This window comes from Odocoileus virginianus, chromosome 11 (genome assembly GCF_023699985.2).
Source record: "Odocoileus virginianus isolate 20LAN1187 ecotype Illinois chromosome 11, Ovbor_1.2, whole genome shotgun sequence".
Classification (NCBI taxonomy): Eukaryota; Metazoa; Chordata; class Mammalia; order Artiodactyla; family Cervidae; genus Odocoileus; species Odocoileus virginianus.
Window position 1 is genome coordinate 61,671,246 of NC_069684.1, and position 10,607 is coordinate 61,681,852.

Genomic DNA, 10,607 nt, shown 5'->3' on the forward strand with positions numbered 1-10,607 from the left:
AAAATGTGAATGAAGTACTGATACATATTACAATGTGTGTGAACACTGAAAACATCCTAAGTGAAAGAAGCCATAAAAAAATCTACCCAGACCATATTCATCTTTTGTGCTTTAAATCCATTACTGTTGTGAAGATGCAGGAAAGTCTCCATGGCACTTCCAGGAAAAAAAAAAAAACAAAAACAAAACTGAATCAGAATGGAAAAAGACATTTGGACAGGTGGTGAAAGTGGAAGGTGGACCATTGGATTAGAAGGCGAAAGCCATAATGATTTCTCATTTGGGGGATATGTGGGTATTCCCTGGGACAGTGTCGTTCCTAAAACACACAATGGGAATTTCATTTAAATTGGCATATGTGGCAAATCAAAGATAACTGGGGAATCTGAACTTACAGATAAAGAGTAAATTTTCTGTATGTTTGAAATTACTATAAAATAAATCACGTTCCAAAGCAAACATATAAAGACCATACCAGAATAGTAGATAAGACTTCACATTTCATGATAAGGGCCAAGCCCTACTGAGATTCAGTTCACTCAAAATGGTTAAGTTAATTGCACTTATAGAAATTAACATATTATTAAAAGTTACTGTGGGAAGATTATATTAGTAGTAACTATGTCACAATGATGTGATCATTCACCTCGAAGCAGACATCCTGGAATGTGAAGTCAAGTGGGACTTAGAAAGCATCACTACGAACAAAGCTAGTGGAGGTGATTGAATTCCAGTTTAGCTATTTCAAATCCTGAAAGATGATGCTGGGAAAGTGCTGCACTCAATATGCCAGCAAAGTTGGAAAACTCAGTAGTGGCCACAGGACTGGAAAAGGTCAGATTTCATTCCAATCCCTAAGAAAGGCAATCCCAAAGAATGCTCAAACTACTGCACAATTGCACTCATCTGACACGCTAGTAAAGTAATGCTTAAAGTTCTCCAAGCCAGGCTTCAGCAAAACGTGAAGTGAGAACTTCCAGATGTTCAAGCTGGTTTTAGAAAAGGCAGAGGAACCAGAGATCAAATTGCCAACATCTGCTGGATCATCAAAAAAGCAAGAGAATTTCAGAAAAACATCTATTTCTGCTTTACTGACTACAACAAAACCTTTGACTGTGTGGATCACAATAAACTGTGGAAAATCCTGAAAAGATGGGAATACCAGACCACCTGACCTGCCTGTTGAGAAACCTGTATGCGGGTCAGGAAGCAACAGTTAGAACTGGACATGGAACAACAGACTGGTTCCAAATAGGAAAAGGAGTATGTTAAGGCTGTATATTGTCACCCTGCTTATTTAACTTATATGCAGGGTACATCATGAGAAATGCTGGGCTGGAAGAAGCACAAGCTGGAATCAAGATTGCCGGGAGAAATATCAATAACCTCAGATATGCAGATGACACAATCCTTAGGGCATAAAGTGAAGTAAAGAGCCTCTTGATGAAAGTGAAAGAGGATAGTAAAGAGTTGGCTTAAATCTTAACATTCAGAAAACTAAGATCATGGCATCTGGTCCTATCACCTCATGGGAAATAAATGGGGAAACAGTGGAAACAATGTCAGACTTTATTTTTTGGGGGCTCCAAAATCACTGCAGATGGTGACTGCAGCCATGAAATTAAAAGATGCTTATTCCTTGGAAGGAAAGTAATGACCAACCTAGATAGCATATTAAAATGCAGAGACATTACTTTGCCAACAAAGGTCCGTCTAGCCAAGGCTATAGTTTTTCCAGTGGTCATGTATGGATGTGAGAGTTGGACTGTGAAGAAAGATGAGTGCCAAAAAATTGATGCTTTGAACTGTGGTGTTTGAGAAGACTCTTGAGAGTCCCTTGGACTGCAAGGAGATCCAACCAGTCCATCCTAAAGAGATCAGTCCTGGGTGTTCATTGGACTGATGAACTGATGCTGAAGCTGAAACGTCAATACTTTGGCCACATCATGCGAAGAGTTGATTCGTTGGAAAATACCCTGATGCTGGGAGGAATTGGGGGCAGGAGGAGAAGAGGATGGCAGAGGATGAGATGGCTGGATGGTATCACCGACTCAATGGGCATGAGTTTGAGTAAACCCCGGGAGTTTGTGATGGACAGGGAGGCCTGGCATGCTGCAAATCATGGGGTCGTGAAGAGTCGGACATGACTGAGCGACTGAACTGAACTGAACAATGTCTTGGGTGTTGTGGATGACCAGGGGTATGATAGAAACAATGGATTTTTTGAATTAAAACGTTTCATATCAAACCAGCCAAAGATGCAAGTAATGCATGAATTTAGTAAAGTTGCATGATGTAAAAGCAATACAGAAAAGTCAGTTGGATTTCTATACACTAATAAAGAAGTAGAAGTATCAGAAAGGAAAACTAAGAAAGAAAATCCCATTTACAGCTGCATCAGAAAGAAACAGAACAGAGAACCCTGAAATAATCCCACACGTAGGTGGTCAGTTAATTTATGACAAAGTTCCCAAGGACGTTCACAAGGCCATACACTGGGGAAAATCCTCTCAATAAAGGATGCCGAGGAAATTAGATACCACGCACCAAAAAAGGACCTTGTGAATTGTCTTCAGCACTCATATAACTACCTGAAATTTTATACCTCAAGCCCTTCCTCTGCTTTCTCTTTTGAAAATGGGCCCCCCTACTTAGGAGTCAATCACATGCAGGAAGCTTCTCCCCACTTTTCTTCACCTTTTACTCCCATTGTGATAGAGCAGGTACTGGGGACACTGGGCTCTTGTCTGCATGGGTGAGACCCATCATTGTCCAGAAGCTGAAGTTCCAGTATGTTCTGAGATTTACCGCCTATCCATGTCAACCTGGCTAGGCACTGTCTGGGTGCCAAAGCCCTGGTGAATCCCAGATCCAGTTTATCCAAACTTGTGATGCTAACTGGCCTGTTGGAAAGTGAAAGTGTTAGTCACCAGGCTCCTCTGTTCATGGACTTCTCTTGGCAAAATTACTGGAGTAGGTTGCCATTTCCTTATCCAAGGGATCTTCTCAACCTAGTGATCAAACCTGGGTCTTCTGCTTGGCAGGAAGATTCTTTATCATCTGAGCCACCAAAAAAAGCACTAAAGTTCTAATTGTTTTCAAGTTTCAGTTGCTCATTTTTGTCAAACTCTTTGCAACCCCATGGACTGCAGCCCACCAGGCTCTTCTGTCCACAGAATTCTCCAGCAAGAATACTGGGGTGGGTAGCCATTCCCTTCTCCAGAGGATCTCCCAGACCCAGGGATGAAACCCAAGTCTTCCACATTGTTGGCAGATTCTTTACCATCTGAGCCTCCAGGGAAGCCCTTGTAGAAGCCCAAGTGTTAGTAAGAGACATCATGAGAAGATTACATTAGGAGCCACCATATCCTGGATGCTATGAATGAACTAGATAGCATCACCAACTCAATGGACATGCATTTGATCAAATTCTGGCAAACTCTGAGAAATAGTGGAGGACAGGGGAACCTGGAGTGCTGGAGTCCATGGGGATACGAAGAACTGGACATGACTTAATGACTGAAAAACAGCAAAAATAATGGACAACCTGTCCCTCAGCCCCAAGGTGGATGGACTTCCACTGGCAAGGTATGACTTGAGTGGGGCTGTGTAGCACTGCTGAGAGCAGGTCAGGGTAGGGTGGGAGTCTGCTGCCCTCCCCTTGGGCTCCAGGAGACACTGAACTGTGAGCTGGGCTCCCAGGACCTGAGTTGCATTCTGGGCAGTGGGAGCAGGACTGTTTATCCTCAGTCACGTGGTCAGCCTTATCCTCTGTTATTCTTTGTGTAGAAATCATATAATTGAATAATTATATAATTTTTCTTAAATTATTTTTAACATTTAGTAAGCAATAAAATCAAATCTGAAAAACCTCAAGATCAGGGAAATTTTGCAAGAGAACTTTTTAAAGGGTTAAGCTAAATCATGTGGAAGATGGTATTATTCATTTAACTTTATACATTCAAATTCTGTCCAGGGAATTCAAATGATTCCTTTTTAAAATGAACGTCTCTCCTGTGGCAGATAAAAGTCAATAATATAGTGCTCATATAAAAGCATCCTCTTCTTCCTTTCCTTGACCTGGAGCATTCTCTAGGTGACTGGGCACTGATTCAGGTTTTCTGGCTCCACTAAGAAGAGACTGCACTTTTCTAAATTTTATTGATGTTGCTTTGTCATTTGAGACAATAAGGATCATTGGGCAAGATGCAACTAAGACCTCAGATAGGAGAACTGAGATTTCAAGGGTTTTTGTCTACAATTAGACTCTGTCACATAGAGCCTCTACCCTTTCAAATTCCTAACTGATAAATCTTTGTCAAATGCTTACCTAGCTTCTAGGATACGAAAATAAATAAGTTGTCATCATTGACGTTAAATAACTTACCAACCATTGGTAAGACATATACAGTATAATATAACACATGTGAACAAATTCAAAAATATAATACTGTAATTGAGATGGCAGGAATTTCTACAAGATAGTGGAAAACCAAGGATAAAGCCCTCTTTGATATACAGTAGGTAAGTTCTTCCCAGGTGGTGTTGGTGGTAAAAAATCTGCTTGTCAATGCAGTAGACATAAGAGGTGTGGGTTCAGTCCCTGAATTGGGGAGATTGCCAAGAGAAGTGTATGGCAACCCACTCCCATATTCTTGCCTGGAGAATCCCCGTGGACAGAGGAGCTTGGTGTGCTACAGTCCATGTGGTTGCACGGAGTCAGAGATGACTGAAGCGACTTAGCAAGTCGGAGGTCTTCTTTATAGAAGATAAATATGAAATTGGCTTTGAAAGTTGAGTAGGAACTCTCAAAGCAGAAAGCTGGAGAAAATCCAGTTATGGCAGAGAGAAATAATTTTATTTGGGGCCATTCAATTTGTTTCATGTGGTTGGAGTGGAAGGTTGTTTATTTTTTTTAATATCATATTGTTTAAATATTAGCTTCAACTAATCTGTGCAAATTAGTTGCCATTAGGATACTATTAAAAATGTGAATCACAGATATGACTAGGAAACCTGCAGGTGCAAAGACATCTACAGTAATAGCTGGGACAAAAATAGCCTAGATTTTACACATACATGAAAAATCTCATTCTCCTTTTTACTTCTTTTCTTAAATATTCATATTAGCTAAATACTTTTGAAATATTTTTATCTCCAAAAGTTCTAAAAATATAAATAATTAGCAACATATATTTCTATCTACTACTTTATTACACAGATGATTTCCAAATGGTTCTCAGTAAGTCTCATAAGCCTGAGCGGTTTCATTCAAACTCAACTAAAACACTTCACCTTTTCATTTTTCTTTCTTACCCCTTTATTCTGATGATACGTGTGCTTTAACCTCATTTTAAAAGATATTGAACTCCTTACCTCATGCTGAGTTATCAATCAACATTTATTTCAGTACTCGTCAACAGGGCCCTAATGATTCCTGATTGTAATTATTCTCTCATTGGTACCCTCAGATGACTTGCCTTTATGCTTCTGGAGAAATGACCTGTTGCTCATTAACCATAGAACATTTTGGTCTGTTCTTTCAGATCCAGGAAGGATGCTTAGCACTTCTGAGAATTCACCTGAAGGGCACAAATCAGCACCACTACAGATTTACGCTCTTGAATTCAAAATGAACTCTCTCTCCTTTTTCTAATAGCACAAAAAAGGACACTTTGATATCCTAATATAGGGTTTTAACTAAGAGCATGCGATTTGGAGTCAGAAGAGCATGCAATAGAAACTCACCTCTTTTACTTAATATGTGGTGTTCTGTGGACCTCAGTTTTCAACTGGAAATGAAAAATAAAATGAGAATGTGGATTAAATAACATAGTGGAGGATTTTTAAACTCTCTCCCTTACAGTCTGATTTCTTACAGTCTCACTCTTCATATGTCCTTTACACCATCTATTCCACATTGACTCTTGCCATTTGGATATACCTATTACTTTTATGTGAAAATAGAAGATATTCTAAAAGATCTCTCTGAACTTTCTTCCTCTTGAGTAACTTACCTGTATCCAGATTTTTTTTCTATTCAAATGGATAAATACATATGGTTTTCTCTGGCTAGCTTCATTATCTGTGCTTTCCATCATTTCTAGTTTGTATTTGGGGAGTTGCTCCATTACATCGTTGCTACTTTTCTTAGGGTGGGGATGAGGGTGGGTGGTATTTCAGTATCTTTTAAATTTGATCAGGTCTTTAAAAAGACCATTTTTTAAAAAGGAAATAATACCTAAACCTCCTTTAATGCTACATCTTACTAGCTATCACCTTTACCTAGCCTCTTCCTTAGCACTCTACCTGTACACATTTTTCTTTTTTGTTATTATCTCTCCTCCACTGTATTCAACCTTCTGTTCTTATGCCATTAAAACAGCTTAAGGGCTTCCCAGGAAGCACTAGTGGTAAAGAACCCACCTGCCAATGCAGGAGACAGAGATGTGGGTTCCATCCCTGGATTGGGAAGATCCCCTGGAGGAGACTTAAACCAGCAAAATAGGTGATTCTTTTGCTGCTAAATTTGATGAAATTTTTAAATAACTAACTTTGTTAAAGTTCTCCTCTTTATTTCACATATACTAAATTTCAGATGCTTTAGTATTTTTAGAGAAACCATGAATTCCACCAACAAGAATAGATTTGTTCTTTTTTAGACATATTGTTAATTTTGGTGATGTCACCATAGTTCACTGGATGTCAGTAAGAGTTGATTTTATAGGTTAAGAAAGGGCTATTTTAAGTACTATAATACTAGTATCAGACAACTGAAACTAAGAAAAGAGGTATAGAAAATTGATTCAATAATTAGTATATCTATTGATTATTCTTAATGGTGAAAGTGAGAGTGAAGTCACTCAGTCGTGTCTGACTCTTTGCAACCCGTGGACCACCTGGCTCCTCCATCCATGGGATTCTCCAGGCAAGAAAACTGGATTGGAATAGGTTGCCATTTCCTTCTCCAGGGGATCTTCCCAACCCAGGGATTGAACCCAGGTCTCCTGCATTGCAGGCAAACGCTTTAACCTCTGAGCCACTAGGGAAGCCCATTTAATACCATTCTTAATGGTATTAAAAGTTTAAATTGTGTTCTAGTCATACTAGAATGTAATAAACATGTGGAATGTTCTTGAGGAGAAGATATAATTTTAAAAATTAGTACATGATGGAAGAGCAATCATCAGTTGTTTCTCACCATCCTTGAAACTGTGGGGCTGCTGGGGCTGGCAGGTGGCCCGGACCTGGGTTTCAGTTTCCCTTGAAATGGTGGGATTCCCTGCCCCCATCAGGTAACCTGGAGCCAGTCAATCAACACGCGCCTAGCAAGAAAAAGGGAACCTATCAGGGGAAAGCTGAAAAGCCTGTGAACGCCCAAGTTTGAAAAAAGCCCACGAAGGTTTGGGCCAATAAGATTACTTTGCAAACATGTAACCAATCGGCTTAAGCCAGCTACCAACTGCTTATGCACACCTTATAAATTGGGTAACAGCTTGAGCTCAGCGCTCTCTGACCCCGTACCACTGCGTTGGAGGTGCAGTGGGAGCCCTGACTCGAGTCAGCAATAAACTTCCCTTTTTTTGCGAGTTGCATTGTCTTGGAAGCCTTCTCTCTTCCCGCTTGGGGATTCGGACATCGGGCATAACAAAACCACTGTCTTTTCTGCCTGTTCAAGACAATTTCATTTAAGTCTTTTTTTCAGAAATGATTTTTCCTAACTTTAAATGTTATTTCTAATGATCAGAAACATATCTAATTGCCTAAAGCAAATTTGAGCAGCCTTTAGAGCTGTCTCAATCTGAGTATGTAACAAGGTAACAACTCACTTTATTTTTCCCTTATACCCCAGGCCTTGAATACACTCAGTGCCTTCCTGTCTCAAGGCATGTTCACTTCACCACTGCTGCTCCAGCTGGTGGAATTCTGCTACTCCAATGTTATACAATAAGTTTTTGTTCAAAACATTCCCTTCCCTTTTATATTGGGCCTATCTTTATAGAACTTTATTATTTCATCAAGTATTGTAAACGAAAGTGGGGGGTATGGCTGCTTGCCACACAAAAGCCATTAAAGAGGCGATGTTTTGGAAATGAAAGTTTGCTTCATTTTGGATTCTGACAACTGAAGGCTGGGGGAAGTGCGGACACCTATCCAAAGGCTGACTTGCTCCCCACCCCACACAGCCAGTGGGCAAGAGGGGGCTACATGCAGAAACAGCACAGTCAGCTCTGAGAGTCATCTTGAAGTTAATCGTGTGGAGGTCTGATCAGTGTCATCTTGTTTTAGGTATAGTTGGTCTTCAGTTTCAGAGTCAGCTTGCTCTCACTTCTTTGAGACCAGTTCTTGGAACTGTGTGAAATGGAGCAAATTGTGTCATAGCTTAGACTTGGTCATCATGCAATTAGCTTCTTCCACCTGTTGGGGGTTTCAGTATCTATAGGACAGCTCACAGGATATGACTCAGAATAAAGGTCCTTAACTTTGCTTATTGTCTAAACTATGATTGTATTGTCTTGTTTGATTGCTTCTCTTTGTTTCTGCATTTTTATCACTTCTCTGATTAATCTTATTCTTTGGCTAAAGTCTTTCCTCAGGCAAAAGGCAGGCAGAGGACATAGTGGGGTGGGCAAGGACCATAGGGTCCTGCTCCATTTCAATATCACCATATACTCAATCACTAAAATCTGGAATATAGAAGCTGTCTTTTATCTCTGTTCTTTATTCATCATGTGTAGTTAATATTCTTAATAAGGAATAAAGTTAAGAATGTAGACTCTGGAGCTATCAAAATTCAAATCACAGTTTTGCCATTAGCTCTCTGGCTTTGGGAAATTTATTTAAAATCCCTGTGCCTCATTTCCCACATTTTAAGTTTGCTAGTTTCAGTACTGATACTATCTCTCTAAATTCATTCTTAGCCATCATCATGCTGAATTAGCTAGATTTCCACCGTTTCCATTTTAAATATTAAATTATTTTATTTTTTATTTCTTTTTTACTTTTATTGAGGCAACACTGTTTTTTTTTTTTTTTTCCATTTATTTTTATTAGTTGGAGGCTAATTACTTTACAACATTGCAGTGGTTTTTGTCATACATTGAAATGAATTAGCCATGGATTTACATGTATTCCCCATCCCGGTCCCCCCTCCCACCTCCCTCTCCACCCCATCCCTCTGGGTCTTCCCAGTGCACCAGGTCTGAGCACTTGTCTCATGCATCCAACCTGGGCTGGTGATCTGTTTCGCCCTAGATAAACATGTTTCGATACTGTTCTCTTGAAACATCCTGCCCTCGCCTTCTCCCACAGAGTCCACAAGTCTGTTCTATACATCTGAGCCTCTTTTTCTTTTTTTGCATATAGGGTTATCGTTACCATCTTTCTAAATTCCATACATATGTGTTAGTATAATGTAATGGTCTTTATCTTTCTGGCTTACTTAGCTCTGTATAATGGGCTCCAGTTTCACCCATCTCATTAGAACTGATTCAAATGAATTCTTTTTAATGGCTGAGTAATATTCCATGGTGTATATGTACCACAGCTTCCTCATCCATTCGTCTGCTGATGGGCATCTAGGTTGCTTCCATGACCTGGCTATTATAAACAGTGCTGCGATGAACATTGGGGTGCATGTGTCTCTTTCGGATCTGGTTTCCTCAGTGTGTATGCCTAGAAGTGGTATTGCTAGGTCATATGGCAGATCTATTTCCAGCTTTTTAAGGAATCTCCACACTGTTTTCCATAGTGGCTCAACTAATTTGCATTCCCCACCAACAGTGTAAGAGGGTTCCCTTTTCTCCACACCCTCTCCAGCATTTATTGCTTGTAGACTTTTGGATAGCAGCCATCCTGACTGGCGTGTAATGGTACCTCATTGTGGCTTTGATTTGCATTTCTCTGATAATGAGTGATGTTGAGCATCTTTTCATGTGTTTTTTTGCCATCCGTATGTCTTCCTTGGAGAAATGTCTGTCTAGTACTTTGGCCCCTTTTTTTGATTGGGTCATTTATTTTTCTGGAATTGAGCTGCAGGTGTTGCTTGTATATTTTTGAGATTAATCCTTTGTCTGTTGCTTCATATGCTATTATTTTCTCCCAATCTGAGGGCTGTCTTTTCCCCTTGCTTATAGTTTCCTTTGTTGTGCAAAAGCTTTTAAGTTTCATTAGGTCCCATTTGTTTATTTTTGCTTTTGTTTCTAAAAGTCTGGGATGTGGGTTATAGAGGATCCTGCTGTGATTTATGTCAGAGAGTGTTTTGCCTATGTTATCCTCTAGGAGTTTTATAGTTTCTGGTCTTACATTTAGATCTTTAATCCATTTTGAGTTTATTTTTGTGTATGGTGTTAGAAAGTGTTCTAGTTTCATTCTTTTACAGGTGGTTGACCAGTTTTCCCAGCACCACTTGTTAAAGAGGTTGCCTTTTTTCCGTTGTATATCCTTGCCTCCTTTGTCGAAGATAAGGTGACCATAGGTTCGTGGATTTATCTCTGGGCTTTCTATTCTGTTCCATTGATCTATATTTCTGTCTTTGTGCCAGTACCATACTGTCTTGATGACTGTGGCTTTGTAGTATAGTCTGAAGTCAGGCAGGTTGATTCCTC

General features: G+C 39.7%; 1 long non-coding RNA gene across 2 annotated transcripts in view; it reads right to left on the minus strand.

Moving 5' to 3' along the window:
* LOC110147896 (uncharacterized) overlaps window positions 1-7,314 on the minus strand; it is a 28,411-nt gene extending 21,097 nt beyond the window's left edge. For both annotated transcript variants that reach the window (XR_011490162.1, XR_011490163.1), the window contains exons 1-2: window positions 7,202-7,314; window positions 5,749-5,792 (exon numbers count right to left, since the gene is read on the minus strand). This is a non-coding gene — a long non-coding RNA (uncharacterized lncRNA). The remainder of the gene's footprint in view (window positions 1-5,748; window positions 5,793-7,201) is intronic.
* Window positions 7,315-10,607: the final 3,293 nt, after the last annotated feature.